Source organism: Oncorhynchus clarkii, chromosome 26 (assembly GCF_045791955.1).
Source record: "Oncorhynchus clarkii lewisi isolate Uvic-CL-2024 chromosome 26, UVic_Ocla_1.0, whole genome shotgun sequence".
Taxonomy (NCBI): domain Eukaryota; kingdom Metazoa; phylum Chordata; class Actinopteri; order Salmoniformes; family Salmonidae; genus Oncorhynchus; species Oncorhynchus clarkii.
Genome location: NC_092172.1, coordinates 10,878,751 through 10,906,011, shown reverse-complemented (window position 1 = coordinate 10,906,011; position 27,261 = coordinate 10,878,751). Strand labels below are relative to the sequence as shown.

At 43.3% G+C, this 27,261-nt stretch overlaps 1 protein-coding gene across 4 annotated transcripts in view; it reads right to left on the bottom strand.

The window, feature by feature from the left end:
- LOC139385054 (zinc finger protein 536-like) overlaps positions 1 to 26,920 on the bottom strand; it is a 173,880-nt gene extending 146,960 nt beyond the window's left edge. For 2 of the 4 annotated variants that reach the window (XM_071130095.1, XM_071130098.1), the window contains exon 1: positions 26,117 to 26,253. The gene's annotated coding sequence lies outside the window, so the exon portion shown is untranslated. Of the gene's footprint in view, positions 1 to 8,754; positions 8,806 to 26,116; positions 26,254 to 26,839 lie in introns of those variants that run through there. The other 2 variants (XM_071130097.1, XM_071130096.1) reach the window with 2 other exon arrangements.
- Between the last annotated feature and the right edge of the window lie 341 nt (positions 26,921 to 27,261).

Below are 27,261 nucleotides of genomic sequence, written 5' to 3'. Positions count from 1 at the left end.
GAGAGAGAGAGAGAGAGAGAGAGAGAGAGGGAGAGAGAGAGAGAGTGTTAATGACACACCAACAGACTCGTCTCCAAGAGCAGCATCGTAAATATCGCACAAACAGGAAATCATTAGCACCACAGATAAAAACAGATCAGGATCTCAGTTCAATAAATTAAATACATGTTGTCTATCGCATTACAAGAAAACATCGAGAGAGAATAAAACTTGAGAAACATGTGTTGGCATCATCTTAGGGATTTAGAGGTTAGTTAGTAAACAGTAAAGACGGATTGAACGATAAACTAGGAAATAGGCTAGTCTACAGCCTAGACTACAGACGTCGCACCAAACACTCCCTCATAGTGAGCTCCGGAGTTTTTGCCAGGGGATTTCATGAAACTAAACAGTACGTCAAAGATCCTTACAACATAAGATGTCTCCCCTAAACACCACTGTCATGTTCCCTTCGCGTTCCTTTCTTCCCTTCTCAGACACGACTTTGGGTAGAGGAAAGAAGTTCTCCCTGAGCGTTTTAAGATGTCATTTTTAAAACATACATATCAAAGCTGCAGAAAGACTGTTTTTTTTCCCTTCGGCTTCTCTGCTCTCGTACAATGTGGCTTTGAATAGGGAAGGAACACAAAAGACGCTCTGAGATTTCTTTGCGATCCACTTCCTTGGGCCGACTGGCAACACATAATTTGTATTGATGCAATATTACATTTCAATATCGCATGTCAAAAGGCACAAAATGATATATCATAGCCTAACTAAATGAATTATTAAAAGGTTGTGCTGGCTGTGCTATCAGCTTCTCTTACAATCAACTGTGTCTGAAAAGAACAGTTTGATACTGGCAGCATTTCAGTGTTTTTTTTTATTTTCGCTCCTAGTTTTATTTTTCTTCTCTCTTAAGTTTCGGACCACTGTAATGAATCTGGATTTGTGTCACCAAAAAATGTCCTCAAATCTCAAACCACATGAGCACAACAATAACCAGACCTTTCCAGTTAGTTATTTTCTGTCCTGTTCAATGAAAATGACTTCCAAAGTACTACGTTTGTTGCTAAAAAGAGTGAAGAGCGGGACTGATATAATGACATATTTGGAGTGGTACGATTTGTGTTTTCTTCATAATACATTATGTCCCTGGAGCTTTATCTCTCTATTTCCCCTGGTAAAACCCTGAAACCCTTTTTAGATTTGCCCATATTACACATGGCCTCCATTCTAGGTCAAATCTGTATCAGAAGTTCATGCACTGACAACAGAAGCCGTGTGACCTGGAACAGTTTAGCGCTTGTGATTCTACCAGGGAGCCAGAGAGGACGGAGGGTCTGAACCTCTTATGATCCTTGTACTTTAAAGAGTTAGAACAATGGGATAAAAGATAAAGAAGTGTTAACGATACATTTAAAGGAGTATTAAGGTCAGTGAAAATACTCGTGGCACACTGACACCCAAAGATACAGCACATCACGGGTTAGTATATTCAGTGATGTGTATTCATGGGCGCCAAGGGAAGCCGGGCTTCCCAAAAAACCTTCCCCCAAAAACTATATACGTACTATACATATATATACAGTACCAGTCAAAAGTCTGGACACACCTAGTGTGTCACACTGCCGTTCAAAAGTGTGGGGTCACTTAGAAATGACCTTGTTTTTGAAAGAAAAGCATTTTTTTGTCCATTAAAATAACATCAAATTGATCAGAAATACAGTGTAGACATTGTTCATGTTGTAAATGACTATTGTACGTTGTAGAATAATAGTGAAGACATCAAAACTAGGAAATAACTCATGGAATCGTGTAGTAACCAAAAAAAGTGTTAAACAAATCAAAATATATTTTATATTTGAGATTCTTCAAAGTAGCCACCCTTTGCCTTGATGACAGCTTTGCACACTCTTGGCATTCTCTCAACCAGCTTCACCTGGAATGATTTTCCAAAAGTCTTGAAGGAGTTCCCACATATGCTGACCACTTGTTGGCTGCTTTTCCTTCACTCTGTGGTCCAACTCTTCCCAGACCAACTCAATTGGGTTGAGTTTGGGTGATTGTGCAGGCCAGGTCATCTGATATAGCACTCATCACTCTCCTTCTTGGTCAAATAGCCCTTACACAGCCTGTAGGTGTGTTGGGTCATTGTCCTGTTGAAAAATAAAGGACAGTCCCACTAATCGCTCCAGAAAGCTGTGGTAGCCATGCTGGTTAAGTGTGCCTTGAATTCTAAATAAATCAAAGACAGTGTCACCAGCAAAGCACCCCCACACCATCACACCTCCTCCTCCATGCTTCACGGTGGGATCCACACATGCGGAGATCATCTGTTCACCTACCCTGTGTCTCACAAAGACACAGCGGTTGGAACCAAAAATCTCAAATTTGGACTCATCACACCAAAGGACAGATTTCCACCGGTCTAATGTCCATTGCTCGTGTTTCTTGGCCGAAGCAAGTCTCTTCTTCATATTGGTGTCCTTTAGTAGTGGTTTCTTTGCCGCAATTCGACCATGAAGGCCTGATTCATGCAGTCTCCTCTGAACAGTTGATGTTGAGTTGCAGTTAACTCTAATGAACGTATCCTCTGCAGCAGAGGAATCTCTGGGTCTTCTTTCCTGTGGCGATCTTCACGAGAAACAGTTTCATCATAGCGCTTGATGGTTTTTGTGACTGCACATGAAGAAACTTTCAAAGTTCTTGAAATTTTCCAGATTGCCTGACCTTCATGTCTTAAAGTAATGATGGACTGTCGATTATCTTTGCTAATTTGAACTGTTCTTGCCATAATATGTACTTGGTATTTTGCCAAATAGGGCTATCTTCTGTATACCACCCCTACCTTGTCACTGATTGGCTCAAACGCATTAAGAAGGAAAGAAATTCCACAAATGAACTTTTAACAAGGCACACCTGTTAATTGAAATGCATTACAGGTGACTACCCAATGAAGCTGGTTGAGAGAATGCCAAGAGTGTGCAAAGATGTCATCAAGGCAAAGGGTGGCTATTTAAATAATCTCAAATATAACCAAACACTTGTTTGTTTAACACTTCTTTGGTTACTACATGATTCTATATGTGTTATTTCATAGTTTTGATGTCTTCACTATTATTATACAATGTAGAAAATAGTAAAAATAATGAAAAACCCTTGAATGGGTAGGTGTGTCCAAACTTTTGACTGGTACTGTATATATACTGGTACTGTATATAACACTGACATTCAAAAGTTTGCGGTCACTTAGAAATGACCTTGTTTTTGAAAGAAAAGCACATTTTTTGTCCATTAAAATAACATCAAATTGGTCAGAAATACAGCGTAGACATTGTTCATGTTGTAAATGACTATTGTAGCTGGAAATATCTACATGGGCGTACAGAGGCCCATTATCAGCAACCATCACTCCTGTGTTCCAATGGCACGTTGTGTTAGCTAATCCAGGTTTATCATTTTAAAAGGCTAATTGATCATTAGAAAACCCTTTTGCAATTATGTTAGCACAGCTGAAAATTGTTGTTCTAATTAAAGAAGCAATAAAACTGGCCTTCTTTAGACTAGTTGAGTATCTGGAGCATCAGCATTTGTGGGTTTGATTACAGGCTCAAAATGGCCAGAAACAAAGAACTTTCTTCTGAAACTCGTCAGCCTATTCTTTTTCTGAGAAATGAAGGCTATTCCATGCGAGAAATTGCCAAGAAACTGATGATTTCTTTGCAACTGCCTAGAAGGCCAGCATCCCAGAGTCGCCTCTTCACTATTGACGTTGAGACTGGTGTTTTGCGGGTACCATTTAATGAAGCTGCCAGTTGAAGACTTGTGAGGCATCTGTTTCTCAAACTAGACACTCTAATGTAATTGTCCTCTTGCTCAGTTGTGCACCAGGGCCTCCCACTCCTCTTTCTATTCTGGTTAGAGACAGTTTGCGCTGTTCTGTTAAGGGTGTATGTATGAAAGAGTCATAGACCGTTTCATAGACTGTTTCATCAACCCTACAAGTAGGGTGAGTTTGTACAAGTAGGGTCTGTTTGTCACTATTAGACTAAGCATAGATGATTTGATGATGTTGAAATGTTGAAGTTGAAATGGTGCTGGAATAGTGGAGGCAGCTCCTGTTTTCTTTGCGACATGAGGTACCATGGTTCTAAATCAATAGTTGTTTAGTAGTCCGAAAATGTTGGAAACATTAACTTGCTTGACCATGCTGTAGGTCAGGTAACTGTGTCTCCTTAATGTCTCAGCCTTAGGCCTATATATTACGGTGGCAAGGCATATGAACGAACAGGTTATAGAGCAAACAATGCAATTATCACAACACATAAGTTGTAATCTGCCTTTGTTTTCTGGCTTGGCTTCCCCGGTGATTTTACCCACTCACCGCTACTGCAGCGTTTGGATACCATCACCTCTGATGAACTGAAGTACAGGATAGTCTTTCTAATATTACATTCCTGTCTCACCATATTGAGTTGCTAAATGCTACAAGATAAAAATACTGCTGTGGTTGTTGTCTGGTTTAGATTGAGATGTATTTCGTCTGTGTGTGTGTGTGTGTGTGTGTGTGTGTGTGTGTGTGTGTGTGTGTGAGAGAAGTGAGGGCCAACGGCGGGAGTGTTGGGGGTGACAATGACATCATAAACTCTGGAGGTTTTAATTGGAGGGTCCAGATTGTTGGACTGGTGACCCCGCAGAAGTCATGGCCACCATTAGCGTCCAGACCGCATGCTAACAAACAGAATCTGTGCATGTTAGCGCTGGCGAAAATTCAATTTGAGCTCTTTGTCTGCCTGATGCCTTGCCCTAACGATGGTCTCTTTTTTTTTTCCTTAAACAACAGAACACAGAGGAGTCGTTAGGACCCTCTCTTCATTACTTCAAAAAACCAATCATTAGACACCAGAGTATATACGTAATTAGAAAATCACTTCCTTTGCAATCCTGGCTAAGTAGTTTACATACTGTAATTACAGGGACAAAATCAATTTTTAATCATTTCACTGATTGGGCTCATCAGCTCAGTAGGAACATTGTATCCTGCTTGTTGTGCGAAAGCAACATCTGGGCTAAAACAATTACCCTTTTGTGTTCCAAAACTATTCAGAAACAGGCTTTCTGCAGCACCCGATGATTGTCATGTAGCCTGACTGCAGCCATCTCTCCCCCTGCCCTTGACTTGAGCATGGAGGATCACGTTTAAAGCCTTATAAATCAATACACTATAATAAGCTGCTCTTGGGAAAAAGCAGCATACTGCTTTTTTAACACCTTTAGTTTTTTCTTCCTGTTGTTGTCGGCGGTGGTGGTGGTGGGGGTGGTGGGGGTGGTGTTTTTTTTTGCTGTTGCTTTTCGCTAAATAAAAAGAGAAGCGAATGTCGTTTCCCCTGAATAAATATGACCTTTCTAATATGTTGTTCCATTCAGCGTACAAATAGAGTATTGTTTAAATCTCATGTTCCCAACGCAAACCTGTGATTTATAATCATCCCTGTTGTTACAGAGCATACGAGAGACTGGATGAGTACTTTCCATGTTTGGTTAAGTGAGAAAAGGATCTGACATAGCAAACTTCAAACAAAAGTCTTCCTGCTATGTTTCACCCTTCAGTGACTAATACAATGCTTTGTATTCCGGTCTGCAAGATGCCGGATCGATCCACATTAGTCTGAACTCTCCTTCGCTCACTTTGAAAACTGAGGAAATCAGATTTGGGAAGAAGAGAAAAAAAAAAGAAAATGAGTGAATGCATTGATCACTCTCGGTGTATGCAAATCACATTTGCCTCTATTTTTTTAACTTTTTTTTACTGATCAATAGGGTTAATTAAGAGATTCGTTTTAACTGCACTTTGGAATCCTGTTTTGAGCAGTCGACCTCAGAAATCATCCCGCTGTCCCTCCGTATCCATGGAAATGAAAGGCGGGTAAGAGGGGCCATAAATCGGAAAATCCAATTCGACCATGAGCACGGGTGTCACGGTAAAATATGAAAGCAAAGACAGCTCACAGGTAGATAGATCATCAGTTATATGCCGGTGAGGCAACATTTTAAAAAGTTTATACACAGACTTGTTCCACTGCAGGCAGGGCCATCCCCAAATAGTGTGGTGAGTAGGCTAGTTCCAGGGTCGTCCACAGGTTGTACTTTGACCGCGGCTATGGCTGATATCGGTCAGAGAAAAGTTGCCGCTATTGTTGGGCTGGCCCCCATGAGTATGAGTGCCATGTGTGGTAGCGAGAGTATCAGCAGCGGTGCTGGTGGTAAACGAGATTAATAATGGACGCTTTTTACAATTATTATTATTCCCAAAATGCTCTTTTGTGATTTGCTTTGAAGGGGGGAAGCGCTGGGAAGATCAGCCCGCGAAAGGGGGGCGCTCATTTGGAGAGCTTTTCCAATTATACAATTAGTCAGGAATGTAGGGCAGCAGCCTCTGTGTTCCGATCGCTCCGACCCTGGAAAGCAAGAGCCTTTTTCTTCCTCACTGGTCGTGCACAATAAAATAAATAATCATTTAAAAACACAGATCCGAGGCCTGGGCACCAGCGAAAGTCCGGGTGGACGCCGCGTAGGCGGATCCCAAAAGAGTGAAACTAACAAACGGTGACCTTATTCGTGCCGATTGCGTGCGAACGACCCATGCAATCCACTCTATGCTAATAGACAAAGTCAAGGGGTCAGGGTTTTCTGTTTAAATACCGCTCTTTGAGTTGAACGGCTTTTTGTGCATTTTTTTTTTCTATCGGTACAGTGTGTTGTGGGTTGATTGGGTGGCTTTGGCAAAGGACCCCAACAAGTCCTAATTATGCATTGTGAATCTCATTTATTTATTTATTTTTTGAGGGTGAAGAGATTTTAATTTGATAATTTTTCCTTTTGATTGTCCTCGTCCTATGCCTGGTACTAAGTTTACTAGTTCAATATATATATATATATATATATTTTTTTTAAACAACTAAGTACCATCTGTTTCCCTGTTGATTTTCTGTAAGCTCTCTTTACTGATTACAGCCATGACTACATGAACCTCTTCAATAATTATCCTGCAATAACAAAAAAAAACATGCAAAATGATTATTATCATTAAAACTCCTTACCAAGACTGTCACTCCTTCAACTAATTCTGTCAAAACTGTCAGAGGCTAAATGTGTCCCTTGGATGCCAATCATGTCATATTTCTAACAGCAGGATGTATTCTCACAACAGTGACAGGCTGCGCTCACTGAATCCATCCAAAGGCCATGGTGGAAAAAGTCTCCTCATTCGGATCAAACTGCTATAAACTAACCCATAAGAGAACCTTCTGCTGTCTCGACGTCCCTAAATGATCCAAAAAGACTTGACATTCCTCTTTTACGTCATGTCTGTGGAACGTCAATAGCACATACTGGAAGGGAGAGAGAAGGTGAGTTGAGAAGTAAGGTACGTATTTATGGAGTCCTCTTAGTAGCTAGTCCCTGTACTTGTGATGGCCCAGATATCATTTGGAGAAAGCCTGACGATTGCGTGCATATGTGCCTTGTGTGAGAATGCGTCAGCGAGAGCATGTGTTTGTGATGGATCCAATATGACTGAGATCTGTCTCACATACCTCTGATGCCGCACAAGCCAAAAGACTGACTCACTATTTTAGATTTGATTTATACATCTCAGCATGCAAATGCAGTCCAAAACACCAGCGACCATTACCAAGGCTGTTACACTGTTACAACATAGCACACATTTTTTAAATATGGCATTTCACGTAATCTAAGATTGAAATACTTTTGGATTGCTCTATATTATTAGGAAAAAAATAAATATATATATATAAATAACGAACTAAGTTTTTAAATGATAAAAAGTATAGTATCATTAGTGTATTGTATAGCGTATAAAGGCTGTCTGACACTTTGACTTCGGAGTCCTGCGGGGTATATGAGACAGCTGTCATATAATTCAAGTTCAAACAGTAGAATATTTTTTCAATAAATGTTATAGCTAGATTTTTCCAGCTTCAAGAAAAAAAAAGTTTCCATTGATTAGCACTTTGCAAGCAATCCATTTTTACAAACCGGCTTGACCTCTCTCACTGGACGAGGGTCTACTATGAATTAAAAGAAAACAATTCCAGGGAAGGGATTGCGGGCAAGGAGAAGAGAGAGAATACAAGAAAAAGAGATGTATAGAGTGAGAAAGAGAAAAGAGATGTGTGTGAGAAAGGACAGACGTGATCTAACCTGTACATTGGGACGGTAAAGAGAGGGAGTACATATTTTGAGATGATAATGATAGTGATGGTGAGGAGGACATTGCAAACTGCTGGCAGACCCTGTCAGCCGAGCCCTGATGCAGACAGATCCTTCATCCTCCATGTCACATGATCTACCATCAGTCTCAGAGATGGGGATATATCGCCACAAGCTCCAGAAATAATGGGTGCACCTGTTTACCGTGTCACCTCTGTTTGCTAATTGTCTCCTTGAGCTACATTGGGGAAGTAAATGCGTCTCGGCTTTTGACAGGCGGGCGTTTATTTAGAAATCACATTACTTCCAGCGCAATTGTTATTTTTTCTTTTGGGGGGGGGGTATCTAGGAAAGTTAAATGAGAGTGCTGTGCTACAGATTTCACTTCCTGATTAGGGGAGGTGACAGCGTTGAGCTGAAAAGTTCACATTCACTTGTTCAATTCCACCCCAGAACCATGCCAGGGAGGAGGGGGAGTGTGACAGACATCTTTAATATCCTGCTCTTTACGTGATCAATCGGGGTGCCACTGATCCATACCTGCAGTACTGCCACCTCACCGACGTAGCTCAGGAAGAACACAGACAGGTTTGCAGAGGGAAGGGGGGGGAGACAAGCCTGTAAACAAAGCAGACAAACCAGGACATTCAGTGCAGGTGCTATTGAAGTTTGACAAGAGTGCACAATGGCGACAGAGAAAACAACACCAACATACCCATTACAGTAAGCACTTTCCAAACATTTGATCATTTTCATAAAATTCTGCGAACTAGTGCAAGTACAGTAGTACAAGTACAGTCAATACACAGAGAAGCCTAAATGAAATGCAAGTGTTATAATGACAGTAAGAACAGGTATGGTCCACGGCATATGGTACGGGGAGAAAAAAACACTGAGAAGGGTTACATTTACGTTTGATAATCGAAACCGAGGCTAAGTCCTCCAAAATGACATGCGCTACAAAACATGAAACAAACCTTCAACGCACAGAATGTTACGCAATCCTACTTTAAAGGCCTGCCGCTTCACACAAGGCAAATAATCAGGTCGGCATGAGCCACGTGAACTACACGTCCTGCTCTCCCTCTATAGTAGAGCGTAACTCAGTGAGTGGGTTTGGGTTGAGGCCTCACGTCGAGTCAGAGTGAGTGGGGCTGGGGAGCTGGGGCTGGAGCTGGGGCAGAGGGGCACAGATGTGGTTCTCAAAGGAGGCCACCCCAGGAGCCTGCAAGGGGAATTCTTATCCCCACTACTATTTCAATGGGAAAAGACACACACACACACACACACACACACACACACACACACACACACACACACACACACACACACACACACACACACACACACACACACACACACACACACACACACACACACACACACACACACACACACACACACACACACACACACACACACACAAAGGCACACTTGCCTTAAGTCACATTCTAAATTGGCTCCCAGGAGCATTTTCCCTACCTTGTTCACCAAAGGCATTGTGTATGTTTTCTGAGTGCTTAGCATATGCCGGGTAACGTGAGATCTCCTCTGCGCACACTCACATTGTTTCCAGAAGTTGTTGCATTTTTTTCTCCCCCTTTAAGTATTTCCCATCAGGAGCTTAATTAAATTCAAAATAGTTCACATATACCTACTATGCAGGATCGCACAAGCCGCCCACCCTGCAAGCCCCGATAGAGACGCAATACTGGGAGCAACAAAAAAAAGTAGAGGAGGAGAAAAAAACAGTAAAGAAACAGAGAGAGAAAACTCCTGCTCTCAGAATCCTGTTTGTCATGGATGAGACTTTGCTACTCTGGGGTCTTTCAGATGTTCCTTCGAGAGGGGTTGAGTTGAGTAGCTCACCTCTCTTGTCTTAGAAAGAGTCAGCCCAACAGTCATGGCGTACCCAATAGTTGGTACTAGGGCGGTGGGCGGTGTGGTCAACGATGGTGTGAGATTTGGGCCATACGGTAACTGCCAAAAAGGCCCATGGAAAGGGGTGAAGGACTCCTACCTCACTAGTTCTCCAGAAAGTATAGACGTACACAGTGGCTTGATACCAGAGTATGCAGGAAATACTATAGCATTTCTTAAGACAGGATAACCTTTGCTGTGTTTATCCTATTACGCATTGTGTTCTTTTAATGCTAGCGTAATACACGGGGGTGAAAACAATGTGTATAGCACATGCAGTGTTTAAGCAGGGGAATGTCAGTCAAGAGCAGACAAGTTTTGATTTTACACACACTATAGACACCACACACACACTACACACACTCATTCCGCTTCCCATACTACACCAGCCTGGCAGACAAAGTTAACATTTTAACTGCAAATATTCCTTGCCTCCAATAGTCCAATGTAATTCATTTTCCATCTCTGTTCATTAATCATTGTTAAAATTAGTGATCCATTTCTTCCACTCTGCCATCTGCACTCAGCTTCGTTACAAACATGACACCTTCCCGCATAATAAAAGCTGACAGCAACGAGGATGCCTTTCCAAATAGCTTTTTGCATATGTGCACCTCTACAACTAATGCTGTTGTCAGACAAAAGTAGGTTATTTAAGGAGCGCTCCTGCTAGAACAATCACACACACACACATACACACAGACACACACAGACACACACACACGCAGACACACACACACATGCACAGAAAGACACACACACGCACACACACACATGCATGGATAGAGAGGTATATAGAGACCCACAAATATCCATGTGTCCCAGGTATATACTGTATACACAATTTGATATAAACCAAATCAAACACTCACTACCAGATGTGCCTAATCTTGAATGGAATGTGGTAAAATCCTGATAATAAATCTCCACATTTTCACTATAGAAAGCAAAGTTATGAAATCAGAGATTCGGAAACATTAACAGAGAGACAACAATGGGACCGTTGTTGTTCTTCATGTGCTGTTTAAGTAGGCAAGATTTTATTCCAATTTAGAAAGATTAGTACTCTGTTGTTCTTTTCTACTTTCTTTTATACATACAGATCTTAAGAGGGATACAGTGTGTGTGTGTGTGTGTGTGTGTGTGTGTGTGTGTGTGTGTGTGTGTGTGTGTGTGTGTGTGTGTGTGTGTGTGTGTGTGTGTGTGTGTGTGTGTGTGTGTGTGTGTGTGTGTGTGTGTGTGAGATAATCTGATACATGGTTCAGACTAACTATTGTTGACTATTTGATACCAGAACATTCACATTGGATATTTCTGTTTATTACAATGAATATAAGGTGACACAGTACAGTCCTTTGTTCTCTGTAAGTATGCACTGATGAATGTATTAGCATGTATGCTTATGTCAATGTGTATGTGTGCGTGTGGAGTAGGGTGTGAGGGTGTGTGCGTGGAATAGGAGAATTGTGTGTGTACGGGAAGTAGGAGCAGTGCAGTGCAGTGCAGTGTATTGTGTGATGTGTGATGTGTGGTGTGTGTGTGGTGTGTGGAGTAGGGTGTGAGGGTGTGTGCGTGGAGTAGGAGAATTGTGTGTGTACGGGAAGTAGGAGCAGTGCAGTGTATATTGTGTGATGTGTGATGTGTGTGTGTGTGTGTGTGTGTGTGTGTGAAAGGAAGTGTCTCAGTTGGCTGAAACAGAGGTCCAGACAGTGGAGCTGCTTGGCTGAGGAGAGCAGGGTCCTATAACGAGCCGCCTGGGCCAGATGATGCCCATCGCAGGTCACACAAGCCATACACAATCCCCCCAATACCCAGGCCAGAAGCCTCTGTTTGCCTTCCCCAGGACGGGGCTCTGCTCCCCCCAGTCCCCCCCAGTCCTCCATGGTCCCCCCTTAACGCCCGTCAGCCCCCAGATCTGCCGTACGGCCTCCCTGGTGAGGTGTCGCTGGAAGCCCCCAGGCACACCACATTAATCTATATAATGCCCTCAAAGAGTGGGCTTTTTCACACCGCTAACTGCCAAGGCCTACGAGGGGCAGGGGGCTGCGCCATGGTTCAGCTGTTCGCCCAACTGGCGTCTGCACACACATACAAGAACACACACACATACTGACGCTTTGCCTATAGGCTCTGATTGACTCAATAAAGGTATACCTTCATCAAATGGCTAGCAGAAACCCCTGCAATCTTAGGAGGGCTGGACGTTTCAGGCAGACAGCAAATAGAAAAGAAGCTAAATCATCTTGACATTCACCAACGTGGAGCCCAAGAGAAAGCCACGGCTTCAGTTATTTCTCCCATCCACTAATTTGGTTCTCCTTAACCCCCCACACCCCTGCAGCGCACATACACACATGCACACACACTGACACGTTTAATTTCAGGTTCTCAGCACATCTGAATTACAGAAAACTGATGAAGGATGGAGGCCAGGCCCCTCCGGACTGATTAGCATCATTTAAGAAAGCGTTCCTTTTTGCTCGGCTCAGCGACCGCCCAGCCTACAAGATGGGTGGCCTTTCAGCATTAGAAGTCAATATGGAGTAAACTCATTTGAATTGAACATGGAGGAAAACCACTCCAGCGTCTGGGCCTCTGCATTTTTTGAAGTCTTCATATACTCGTTCAATGACCCAACTGAGCTTTAAAATGCACATTACTATATGACGTAAAGTAGCAAATGTATATAAATCGAGAGGACAAATAAGGAACATTTTAAAGGTATAAAGTAATAAGACAGAACACATTTTTTTGCCTCTAAATTATATAAGCCATGCAAATGGCTTAAAATTTTGTAAAGCTTTTCAGAAAATCCTACTTATGGTTGCCATTCTGTGCCAAAAAGTTCATCTGGCCTGTAAATTTAAGCATGGATTACAAATATTCAAATCATGAGCTTACTGTTCAAATAAACATTTCCAACAGGGAAAAAGTTGCAAGGCATACACTTTCAACATAATTCCTCCTCTGGCATCGCCCTCCCCTCACTCCTAATAAAACAAAAAAGAACAAAAAATACAAAACAAAGAACGGAGTTGAAAGGTCGTCTTTTTTCATTTACCGTCCGACTGCATAAACAACCCTGATGAAATCTAATGAATGTAATTGTAACCACCTATACAATCCCAGTTTGGCAGCCTTGGTTATGTCCTGATATCCTGGGTGGGACAACAGGGTAAGTTATTACAGTTGAATGAGAAGGGAAAAAAAGAACACAAAAGAAAAAACACGTCTTAAGCCGGTCAGCTGCCCGCCACATGGTAGAAATAATAAGGACTGAAGTCACAATGAGTTCAGCTTTGGTTTCCTAATCACTTCCTTTATAAAGGACCCATCTCGTTGGAGAGGGGCTGTGTCATTGCAAGGGGTCTGACCAGTTATCAGGGCAGACAGTGCGGCTTCACTAAAGGAAGGGCACCCTAAACCTGACCCACAGAGATCTTGACCTTGACCCCTCCAATGTCTCCTATTTTTCGCCCAGCTTGGGTGAGACGGACCCAGGCAGTGTAGGGCCTAGGCAATTGTAATGATAGCCGGCGTTACTCTGAGATTAAAATAGCCCCTCTCCTCGGCTCCCGCCGAGCGCTGCATTAAAGTCTTCCACATTGCAAAATTGCAAACAGATGCATCTCAAGTACCTGCAAATAATCTGCCAAGACCAATTTCAAAAGGGAGATTTCAAAATATGTGGAAGTCATTAGGATGAGTATTATTTTTGTGAGGAGCAGGCAACCAGGAGTGGCTCCACAAGCAGATGGGTGCTGCTTTTATTTAGGAAGAAAGGCCCAATGTATTATTCCTCCATAAATGAAGATGCATAACATAGTATGAGACAATTACAGGCAAAATATTGACGTTTCAAAGGCAACAAAAGAATGTAAAATGTCCATTTTTTTGTCCATCTTTCATCTCCTTTGAGACTTCTTTGGGGCTCTTCAGAGAAGATATGAAATAAGACAGAGAGATCTAACAGTGTTGTGTATTAAAGCTAAAATAATTAAATGCCTCTCTCTCCCGAAGAAGAAATGTTTCGGAGGTCTAATTTGCAACTGCTGCTGTTGTTGTTTTTCTGTTGAAGCGAGGGTATCGGACGTTCTAGGCTCCTCAGTGTAGCTTTAAAGCACCGAATCACAGCATTCTCCAATTAAAGATGATTTCAGCACCATGCACTGCAAAAAAAAACTTCATTAGAATGTACATCAAACTGACAACATATATACTACTCTGTGTGCAATGCATGCGTCGTCAAAATGCACATTTTCTCACTTGCCAAGCCAACATATATTACCCTTTGTTTCTGTAGCAGATTAATCTTAATATCAAATACAATTTGATTAATAAGCTGTAAGGTTAGTGCTCTTACGTGGACTATAGTGAATGTTTGACTCTCCCAAAAAGTGGCGAAATCGCTGTCCTTGAAACAATAAGCATTCAATCAAATTCTTCATAATTGTAACAGTAGGAAGCGGTTCAGACTTTCCGCCCACAACAAACACACTTTGTTCTCCTGTTATGAGAGAGAGGGACACAATCAAGTGCGTGAGAACGCCAGGAATGCAGCATTTTCGAGCGATTCCTCTCCAACTCCTCTCCCTTTTGGGTCGCCCATATTATTTGCTTCCTGTCTCATTGTAGCTGGCAAAAGAAAATTCTGTAATTGAGCAGTACAGAACATGTGCCCTCCCTGCTCGAAGATGACAGATGGATTATAAAAACTTCAAAGCCAAGCATTTGGAGCACCAGGGGAGAGATGGTAGGTATTTGAACTATCATTCTTTACCCAGGAGACAATGGCTGCCTGACATGGTGCATACATCAAGAAATAGTGCAACCACACAGACATAATCTCCCCCCTTATCCCCCCCCTCTCTTACTGCTATATATTTAACATCCTGTTACGAGCTACTTTCAGCCAAGCACAAGAACACACGTTACCTACCGTAAGAGAGGGAGGCTTACACATACAAGGATAGCAAAGAAAGGATTGCTTTTTATTTTTTAACAGTTAGCCACCCGATTTTCTAACATGTTGTTCTATTTCACTGTAGGTCGTCATCAGTGTCTTGACTCTGAAATAATAATTAACATGCGGAGGGTAGGGACGGGTTTTAACCCCTGCAACGACATCATGATAAACATGCCTGTAAGGATGTAAGCTACTGTAACCAAAGCGAGATAGTGGCTGGTGATTTCTAGAATCATCTTATAAGCATGATTTATGAAAGCGGCCATCTGTCGGTCTTCCTTAAGCACGGAGGCCACCTTTAATAATATAAGGACAAGATGTGAGCTGGCCATAGAAGGACGTGCATTGGGAACACTTGAAGAGACACACAATTACGAGAGAGAGAGCTACAGAGTAGTGATGCTATCTGCAATTGTCCCTTTGTTCACACACACACAAGCACACTCCTAAAACTCTTCGACAAACATACACACACACCGCCTCCACCCTTCTCTCTCTCTCTCTCTCTCTGTCTAACACGCACGCACACACACACACAGTGGGTCATATGGAAGCTAATTACTGTTGACCTCCACAGTCACACCGTTTAACCCCAATCCCTGGCACAGTGACCCTTGTCTAAATTAGCCAGGCCTAACTCTTGCTTAATATCTCAAGTCCTACTCTGGTACTGGTCGCACAAGGGTTCCACCGAAAGCCGAAGTCGCGGCTCAAACAAGACACCACGATACACAGTTTAGAGTTTAGATCATCAAAGTCCCCCAGGTGGTGAACTACTCCTTACGGAAATCCCATAGGTTCAGAGTAGTAACAGTCTCGAAAGACTGTCTTCGTCACATCCACGTGAAGGTTAATTCACACAAATGTTAGTTTCCTACAAACACACACAGCCTTAGAAAACGTGCACCCAAACCACAGGGAGACGTCAATAGAAGTCTTTCAGTCAGCCGGGATTTTGTTAAGCGGTTAACATTGAGCCTCCAGTGCGCTGTGTTCTAACTAAGGCTGCTGGCCTCTGACCTCCTGTGACCTGGATGTGACTCCCCGTTTGACCTTGGGGGCCGGCGAGGTTCTCCACTCTCGAGCATCTGCCAGTGGGCTCATTATGCAGCCCTCCCTCCATGTGGTCACCTTTTCAACGTCCGTCAGGATTTCCAATCTAATCCCTCTGGATCATCCCATCGATGCTAAGGGTGTTTATGTGTAATGGATCCCATCTACCCCCCCCCCCCCCCCCCCCCCCCCCCCCTACCACACCTGCCCCTCCCTCTTGTCTTTTCAATTTAGCCCTTGATTCATTAAATCAGTCAGTCATTTCATTGCTTGTCCAACAACACAAATGGTGATGTTGTATGGTTGAAGTCCTGTTTACTGGGTTCAGGTCCTGGAATATTTTGGGTCTTCTGACTCTTGGACTGGCTTCTAAATAGTTATTTGTGTAAATTAGCAAAATCTCTCGAGAATTAAACGAGGCAATTCTGTTGGGGAAGATAATCCATCAAAAAAAGGGGTTGCATTGTTGACGTGTCCTAAATAAACACAGTACGATGGTATAATAACTACAATGGTATGCTCCTCTCTTTACGCTCCCTGTTCCTCTTTCCCGACACCCAACAGCATGGGGAAGCAGACGCATCGTTCCTCCCTCATCCTCATTACTAACTAACTACGCTGTTTGATTAAAAGCGTGTAAGAAAAAAAAAAAAAAACAGGCCGAACCTCCATAATTAAGATCCCTTCACAGATTACCTCTGACAACAAAAGCGTGGAGAGAAGGGCCGCCTGCAGCCGGGGAAATTGGATGAAAAAGAGAGTGAGGACGGGCCTGACCCCTCTCGGCTCCATGCTAGCACCGGCCTTGCCTGGATCAAATGTGCTCCCCAGCAGGAGAGGGACTCCCACCGGATACGATCCAGGGCCTGGGGGGGGGTACAGCTACATGACCCATATCAAAGTACCTCGGGCATTGTACTACAACTACAAAGCATGCACAAGCTTCAGCGTATCACACAAACATACACACATTCATACAGTGTGTACAAACCTTTGGGTTCTGTCCTTATACAGTCTGCTAAAGATAAATACAATTGGAAACCAACACAGACCAAATTAAATCCCACTGTGTCGCTATCATAAACGCAAAATGACTAACACTGATCCACATTACCTAAGCGCTTATAATCAGCCAGCTCTGAAAACGATAGCTAACGTCTGCTATTACCTAGCTACAGTATAGTAATTCTACTGTTACGGTTCATTCCAGATTTCATACATGTGTTTCTCATGTTGCCATACTCCAGCTAGTCTGGGCATCCACTCACTAACACGTTCCCTGCTAAGCACCCCGCCCAAGGGGACCAAGAGCAGCTTCCTTCACCTGAGCCTTTCAACCTACGACCCGATGGTCAGAGATCCATCTCCCTACCCACCGCTCCACGCTGACGCCCATTATCCTGTGGGTCCTTTGCCTCCGACTCAGAGCGGGAGGCCATTAATATAATCACAGGGATCTAGTGTGTGCTGGAGAGCCCCGAGGCTACAGCAATCAGAGGAAAGTGAGAGAGAGAGGAATAAACTCCACCCAAATCTCCGGAAAACGTTCCCATTCCGACGGCGCTGAAATGGATCGGTCCAGAACGTCACTGGGTGAGTGGGGTGGGGGGGGGGGGGTACGCCGAAGTTAGCGTTTTAACAGAGACCTCCCAAGACGGCGGGGTTGGGGAATAACACATGAATCTTCTCTACAACCTAGGCTGTGCCTGGTTGATCTAACGATGACTGGTCACAGAACCATCTTCATGCAAATTTAAACAGAGAAGATATTTCATTGCACTAATGATGCCTCCCCCCACATAAAAAGCCTAAACTATCAACACCAGGCAAAAGTTCACCACTCTAACAAGTACATCATCTGTGTGGTCATCATTAGCTTAATCTGCCAGATGATGAGGTGGCTACATGGGGAATACAGCGTGAAGAACTGTAAAGAACTCCAGGAGCTTGGGATGGGTCCTCACACCAGGCTATTGGAGGTCTGTGGGTGCAACCCGATCACTACAAAGACAACACAAAGAATTGTCTGAAACCACCTGACCACAGAGGGGCATGATGGGTCTGGTGTGAGCCCCTTGTGCAGAGAGCAGGTCCGGGTGAGCTGAGCTTCAACACACTATGGAACCACGGTCACTTGGCCACCGTTTTTAGAAGCACACAGTGAACGGATGATTAAACTCATGGGTGAACCCCCCCCCCCCACTCCCTCTCTGAGTCTATCACTGTGTTCTGTTCCCATGGACATAGACACATGCACATTTCTTCCTAAACAACTTGGTTTCTCTTGTGGAGTCATTTTCTTCAAAGTGCTCTGTTTCTCACAAGCTCTAGTGGAGGATGGGCCTCTGAGTGGAGTGTGGATAGTGTTGCCCACACGGCTCCTGCCTGATCCACACTGACAGTCCTATTTACTAAAACAGGAGAAAGCATCCAAGACTGTGGCCCAGCACTTCCACTTAGCTTTCTCCCCATTACAACGATTGGTGCGAACGACATAACAAAGAGATGAAACAGAGAAATGAGAGGAGAAAACAACGCCTCATGATCAAGAAGAAAAAGAAAGAAAACAAAAAGACGGGAGGAAAAAAAGGCTGATTTATGAAAATCATCAGAAATTGCGGGAGATCTGTTAAGGGTTTGCTGCAGCAGGGGTACGAGCACATCTTAACACTTAAAAGGGGTAAAAAAATATATAAAAAAATAAAAAGAAGCTACGTGCCAGGGGAATTCTCTCCAAAAGCCCTTTAAAATTCACCTCGGTAATAACGCAGATAAATAAAGACAAATTCCCTAAAGTAAATACTATTTAGCTCACACCTTGAGTTGCAGTTTTTAAAGTGGTTCACACAGGACTGACAGCTCTCCCCACACAGTGCCTGTTCTCCTGTTTGTAAAACACCAGGTGGGAACTACTGATTGTGTGTGTGTGTGTGTGTGTGTGTGTGTGTGTGTGTGTGTGTGTGTGTGTGTGTGTGTGTGTGTGTGTGTGTGTGTGTGCGTGCGTGCGTGCGTGCGTGCATGCGTGCGTATTCGATGTGAATTTTAAGTCCAGCAGTCACAGGACCACATACCTTGTCTCTTAAAAAAAAAAAAGGCCTCCTTCGTGGAATGTGAGATGTTCCCAGAGCCTTCTAAAAGAGCCCTTCTTTGGTGACACTCGCAGCACACATTTTTTGGGTTGAGCGAGTACCTCCCAGCTTTTGGACAAGCAGAGCATGTCATAAATATACAAATAAACGTATATTCAATATTTGTGCAAACAAAAAAAACAAGCTGCCCTGCTCCCTCTTATGACACTGTTGACCTGAAGATGTGGTCAGTGAGTGCCAGCCTTCACAAAAGAGCATGTGTTCAAAGCTGGGAATCTTAATTTGCCTTCAGGCCTAAATATTTACTTTAGCATCCATGGAAAACAGTAATATGGTATTAGTGCATCTCAGGGGGAAACTTGTGTTTTTAAAATGCAGGCTAATGCGCTCAGTTTTAAATTGTATAAAAAGGCAGATGATATATACGGCATCGAATAAATCTGTGTTAATAAAGTGCAATACACAAATAAAGAGCGAACTTGCAACCGTATTCCCACATGCCCCTCAAATACACATCCATAGAGGGCAACAGATAAATCAGCGGCTAATTCCAAGACAACCATTTAAATTGATAGACCAGAAATACAGTAGGCCTTCAACTAGAAATACAAGTTTGATTGGGAGTTACAGTATATTTTGTGCGAGCTGACATTATACCTCTCTGTTTGACTCCAACTGGCCATTATCACAAATGTCCCCTACCCTAATAGAGGTGTGCAGACAGGCCGACATTTTACTGACTTTTATCAAGCCACATTTATCAACACTGCCGTGGAAATCTCCAGGAAGCTTTTTCAAAAGCAGTCCAGAGACATAGCTAAGTACATCATCCCCTCCTCATTGTCTCTCTCTCTGTCTCTCTCTCTCGCCCTCACTGTCAGATCATCTCTTCCCCTCCCTCCCTCCCTCCCTCCCTCCCTCCCTCCCTCCCTCCCTCCCTCCCTCTCTCCCTCTCTCTCTCCCTCCCTCCCTCCCTCCCTCCCTCTCTCCCTCCCTCCCTCCCCCTCTCTCTCTCTCCCTCTCTCCTCCTCCTCCTCTCTCTCTCTCTGGTTAGGAGCCACTAATTCACAGGGCCTGATCCGTCTCCGAGCCTGGAGACGCCAATGCTATCATTATCAGCCAATTCAGCCAGCCGTTAAATGGTGGAATCAGGAGACATTTGCTCCCCTCCACTATCGCTGTGACATCATTACCGAGAGATTCAACAGCGGGAGCGCTCAGTCCACGGGGGGGGTGGGGGGGGGGACGACGACAATACAGCAACTCAGGCCCAGGCATCTCCTCAAGGAATTACACGTGAGGGGGGTCTGGGAGGGGGTACTGAGGGTCTAATACAATACAGGTCCACCTGGGAGAACAAACTGCACCAGCCTGAAACTCCCCATGAGCACACTGGCAGTGGAGGAAGAGAGAGAGAGAATGATGGAGAAGGAAAGAGAGGGAGTAATAAAGAGATGGGGGGGGGGGTTCTGCACACCCTGGGTAAATGGCAGCTCAATGCTAGCTAACGCACTTGAACCTATTTTTTTGTCCTCCACCTCTCTCTCTCCCTAGCATGGCTCTAATGGCAACATGTAAACTGTTTTGACACATGATCCACTCTTATGTCTCTGGAGTAGAGGGAGTGTTTTGTGCCCCTCGCACTATGATACATCATCACCATTTGGTTGTTATACGTTTTTAACATTGGTGGCTGATTCACAACTCTTCCCCTCATGGATAAAAACCACTTGTGCTATAGTGCTGCTAAATTGCTCCTCTTCTGCTGTGCTGTTCAAAATCCAGCTCGCTTTTTTGTGTTTTTTTTCATTCACTTTTAAACGATAGGTCCTTCAAACGCAGGACAAATAACATGTCATTATATATGACTCTCACGTTTATTTGAAAATGGCACCAGTAGCTTTTATAACCTTCAACTTGTTGAAGTCCAGGAAAAATGACTCTAGAGTTTAATTAACCAATTAAACATAATACCCTCTTACCCACAAACAAGTTGGAGAACACAGCAGAAGTCCCGTAAAGGCACGCGCACGCACGCATACGCACACACACACACACACACACACACACACACACACACACACACACACACACACACACACACATAATATAAACATGTTGAAAACATTCTCACTATATTTCTTATATAGTGTATCATGCATATCAACAAATACACTAAAAAGATCACAGAAACAGTCAAACACAGTGATTCTCAGGCATATGCAAGAGGACAGAAAAAAGACCTGGCTTTGAAACTCTCACAGCCCCTAGAAAGCAAAGGCACTCAGCACTCCTAATATCTGACTGCTCCTGATTAGGAATTGTCAAAATATTTGCGACAGAGGAATTCCGACAGCCGAGCGGAGCAGCTCCTCTACAAAAGACCCATCTTCCCTGTGTAACAAGTACACGAAATGAGTGTAGACATAGAACCTAAAGTCCCCCAGGCTATTGTAGTAATAACCCGCGAGACCTGGCTGGGAATGTACAGCTTTCAGAGGCACTTCTCATCCTATTTGTAGCACCGCCACTGATGTGTGTGGTGCGCAGGTCACTCTCTTTTAAAGCCCCCCTTCTTTTAAAATCCAAGTAGAACTTCTCCCAACAAATATACACAGGGTTTTGCCTATCATGTTTTTCTTCTCCTCATTTTTTTTCATTTTCTTTTTTTCCCTCCACAAGGCAAGTTTCATTAAAGATCCAATTATGCAAATCAGGTCCTGAAGAGGCAGCTGAATATGCATTATAATAGTGTACATTAATAGTTCAACACAATATACGGCATCAGGGGCAGATTTACGAGGCAACATAACCGCTACGCCTCTGTCCTTTGGAGAAAACCTCTTGATCATAATTAAAGGTGCAGGGTCCTCTTGCTTCTCTAGAACAAGCCGTCTCACCAGGGTCCCCTCTACATGGACCCAAAATGCACTAACTAGCGACCAGCAGGTCACGACCTTTACAAAGTCAGAGTACAGACATCATTGTAGCCCGCATAGAGCTGGAGAGATCTCATACTACATATTTCCTTCAGTAACTGCCCCCCACTCCACAGTTCTGGAGTCAACCCCCAACAGCACTGCAGATATTTACCACTCTTTAAGGCACGCCGGATAGAATGCTAAATACACAAGGCCATGCTTCAGAACATGTGATTGATGGGTGGTTGCCTGTTTGTGTTAAGCTGTTGTCTACAAAAATGACATGGCTGTAATTTTGTGCTCCTTTGCAGATCAAAAGGAAACAGTCTTGACACAATGTGCAGCACATTTATAAATCTAAATGCTAATAAACGTTAAAAAAAAATACAAAAATAGGCTTTAATGTTGCAAAACGGCCTGCTGACTGGGGTACTGTATGCAAAGGGGACATTTCAGGAGGTATTCTAATATTGCATTTTTTGGGTTGAAAAATCACAGATGAATGGCTACTGTGGACGTGTGTGATTAGATAGATCACTTAGACAAAGGCTGAGGCCAAAGCACAAGCTGCTCATCTTTCCCAAGGATGGGCAAACTAGTCCAACTTAACACATTCTATTATTGAGCGTAAACATCAATCTAGATACTTAGGTCCACGATCCATATAGATCTATCCCAGAACCCCTGGGAAGACTGGGAGGGGGTGAGAGAGGGGGAGAGAGGGGGAGAGAGAGAGAGAGAGAGAGAGAGAGAGAGAGAGAACATATCTGTGAATATATCTACAAATTCTAGCTATCACGTATGTGCTTTAAGCTGGTGTTATTCCTTTAACCAGCCTAACTTTCTTTTTAACCAGAGGCCTACCTCTTCGTTTGCGCTCTGGCACTGCAAACCCCTCGCTCCCTCTCTCCGGTGTGCTCTCGCTCTCCCTCTCCCTCATTCCCCCTTTCCCAGACAGACAGACGCTCCTTCTGGTGGCACCCTGGCATGAGGCAATTGAGTCAAGCTCATCCGTCATCACCTCATCTGTCGGCCCAGTCTTTATTCTTAGATCACACTGACGCCTACGATTACTATCTGCAGAAACGTTGGACTTTCACATCCTTGTCGCCCTCATATCCACACACACATACACATACACACACGCGCCTTTTAAAATATATGCTATGCGACACACATGAGAAGATAACTGTTAAGAGCCACAGCCTATAAACGTCTCTGTAGCTCAAACAGAGCTCATGACATCTGACAGAAGACCATCTCTCCAAAGTGTACCTTCTAAATCAAGGTCACCATACTACAAGGCTCACCACAGCCTTGCGCCTATTTGTTATGTGTTATGCCCCCAGCCTTCCTTTCCAGCCCCCTCCTGAAACAGCCCCTCCTGCCTGCCAAAAGGGAGGGAGAACACAGCCACCGGGGTAAAGGCCTTAGCCTTTGGAGCCAGAGGGGATGGGGGCTCCACTGCACATATCAATTAATACCTAATCACCAGGCCTCGCCTGCCATACCGTCCCACAAGAGACCCTGGCTATTGCCGTACATCTGGAAGACAATTTCGACCAATTAAAGGAGCCGAGAATCATTTAAGAGTGGGATGGCTGTTTGATCAGGTCTCTGACTGCTCTCCTGCTCCGGCTACAGTTGACTGGCTGCAGACTGACAGGTCCGGAGAGGAGCACTGATGCCATGCCCATGCCCTCTTCTCATCCTCCTGTCTCGCTCTCTCTCCCCAGAAAGATGTGCATTACCGTGGCTTGTCATCACCCACGGAACACAGACACAGGTACAATAGGATACACTGCAATGCTGAACCACTAAACAGGTTGACGAACTAGATCAAACACAGGACTGGTAATGCTTAGGAATGTGATTTATATAAGAACAAGGCATGTTTAAAAATGGGATTAGGAATATAACACCAAATTCACAATAGAGTGTACACAAGAGAAAAATGTTGAATGTGTAAAAGCAATTGTTTGAGCTAAGTGAAACGTGATAGCTTGTCATACAATTCATTGAATTATTGCTTAATTAATTATGATGATAATAATAATTTAAAAAATAATACAAATATATTCCCCCCACATTTTGTAGCAGACAGTCAACTACCAGTCAAGTATCTCCAGGACAACACACACAGGAGCTGCAACTACATACCAGTTAGTAAAGTCACACTTCTCTTCCCTCAAAACACCTTTCACAATTCATTGTCATTCTCCTAACTATCGGTAATTGCATGGAGGCTACTGTAGGGCCCCGATCTGGAATTCAGTGCCCTCCAGTGTGACTGTTGTCCATCGCTATTTCAATCTCAATAAGAAAATAAAAAGAACTGACACAAAAAGGTTCACGCCCAGACACTATTACAGACATAATATCCGCCTGGCAAATACCATTAAACAATGACAGTGGCTAACTCGGACAGTGCATCTGTGCATCCTATTTGTTCATTTCCTTTGACAATGAATCTAAGGAATAAACATTTTTTCGCAAACTCAACTTTGCGGAAGATACACACACACACAAAAAAGTAAAACAATGTGATGGACGTTTTGTAACGCTTACGTTACGGTTAAGGGGGTCATGTGTTTTATCAGCCATTGTAGCCTAGGCTACTGTTTTAAATTGCTGCCTTCGAGCTGGGTTAATCTCAAAGCTGGTTCTTCTGTGTTTACATGGGAGGATCGCTCCCTTCTACTCAAGGTGAAAGACTGCTCGGTTGGATGAGGGACACCTGCAGACTAGTCCTACCGGGGAGAGTTTGAAGCACTGGTAGTGCCCCTGCAACGGTAGCATGTGTTTTATTCCACGAAATGATACATAATAGACTCGTACTGAGGCACTTTTAACATTTTGGGGTTATCAGACTGTATGGGAATATATGTATCCTGACAAATTTGAGATTCATAGCGCAAGAACAAAACATCTAATCCCACACCAACAGTCTATATGCACTTTAAATATATAATTTATATTTTTGAACATTTACATTAGGCAACGTGAATGTATATAGCTATGAAGGCTATGGCATACGCTACTTGCTAGACTCGACCTCGTCCCCGATTAAGTTATTGGCTAGGCTACGTCATTTTCATGAAATTATTTGTCATGGGTGCCTATTCTATTCGTTTCCGAATCGCTATAACTTTTACCATTTGGATACCTTTCCCCAAGCAATTGCGTTTTGAATCAGTCGTTCAAACCTTAATTTCTCCAGTAATACGTGTGTTGTGTCCACATACAAGGTTTTAAAGCGTGTATGACATTTAGCCCTCAGTTGTTGATGCCATCATAACGTTCCTCAAAGCATAATGCATGGCTGCTATTCATAAGAGGTCGATCACAGCACAAAATGGCAGGTCTCACCGGCTCTTCCATCTCACAAGTTTTGACACATGGCATGCAGCGGATAACTTTGATCCTATTTCTCCAACGATCTGCACTCAGGTTAGCTGAAATTCTAAGCAAAACCCCTAGGGATGTGATGAGAAAGTTTTCGAAGCAGATTGGATGGGGGGGGGGGGGGACAGTTTATACTTCCTTAAAAGTAGTCGCAAATATCTGCCTGTGTTATGCATGTCATGTGTCCAATACGTTAATGCACACTCCGCTGTCTATCTTAAACGTCTGGAATATACAACTTGTATATGTGACTATTATGAAATCGTTGAAATATAAAAGAGATAAGAGTAGGTTCTGAGTCGCTGTACAATGTCTTCCTATGCATTCATTATGTAGACTACACGTTTCCCCCCTGACAACCCCGCATGCTAACGTCACCGCTATGGATATTTAATTATACTGTATTTTTTAATCACGTAGAGAAACAGGCCCCACTGAGATGATACAATAGAAAATAGCAAATGTTTAGACTGACTTTCAAAAGCGAAACGCCTTCGGGTTACCATTCCAAACCCCCTAAACCCATGCGTAAGCTTCGCACTTCTTACCTTTAAATTTGGAGTAGCGCGAAGAAACTCCTGTATGTAAACGATGCCTTGGTGAGAGATTGTGTTCATTGAATAATGAGGCATGTCCATATGATTGACCAGATCATTTTCTTTCGCTGAAGGGGGAAAAGTGCGCTTCGGACCTGTTACGATTGTCCAATACAGAATGATCTCTCTAACTGTTCCGCACGTATCCTGAGTAAAAAAAAAAAATAGCGTTTTATTTCATTCGGTCAGTTTTTTCCCAGACCAAACGTGTTCATTGATACTAATTACTCAGCATCACAACACATTTCCATATTTCAGCTTGGACTCTCCCTATCTGGTAGGTGAAATGCATTGTACCGTTAAAAAAGCAGTCCATTGTCGTCCGCCGCGTTATTCACAACAAATAGATATAGGTCTTGCGGCATTGCTGGAGCTAAGAGCGTAACCCAAGATAAAATAACACCGTAAATAATAATACTCTAATCGTAGGCTACATGTCCCCCGTGTTACGGTTAAAAAAGAGAAAGGATTCCCAACCTCGCAGCTTGTTTCTGACCTTGAGCTCCCGTAAACACTCTTATTAAAATATGTCTATTCTCCTCAGAACCCATTCACATTGTCAGTCTTGTTACGTTGACACCGTGTATAATTGGCTTTGATACATGTAGTCCGGGACCATGCGGTGAACACATAACAACTGAACACATATAATGTTGTAAAAGTACACGTCCTTACCTTTTCAGTTAACTATTTCAAGTATTTTTCTTCCCCCCAAAAAACTCCAGGGTAAATCGGTGTAGTCTGCGCGTCCTCAGCATCAGTCACAGCTCTAGTGCTTAAGAGAAGTAATCAGTGATAAAATGACGTTCATCTCACTGTAACCTTGTGGCGTATTTAATGTAAATAAGCCAGTTATGTTGCCAATCGCATGCATACAAACGCAAACTAGTCCTGAGGGAGGCTTTTTTTTCAGGTGCCCTGACGAACCGGGTTTATTCTAGCACCATGCACGGGAGCGCTTTCTGAAGCCATAGGCTAGGAATTAAGCATATTTATTAGTAAATATGATATTTAAAACAACTCAGCTGTTGATCAAGGGCACTTCGTACCTTACTCAAACAGAAAGAGAAAAGTCCAATATTAAACGCGCTCACTCA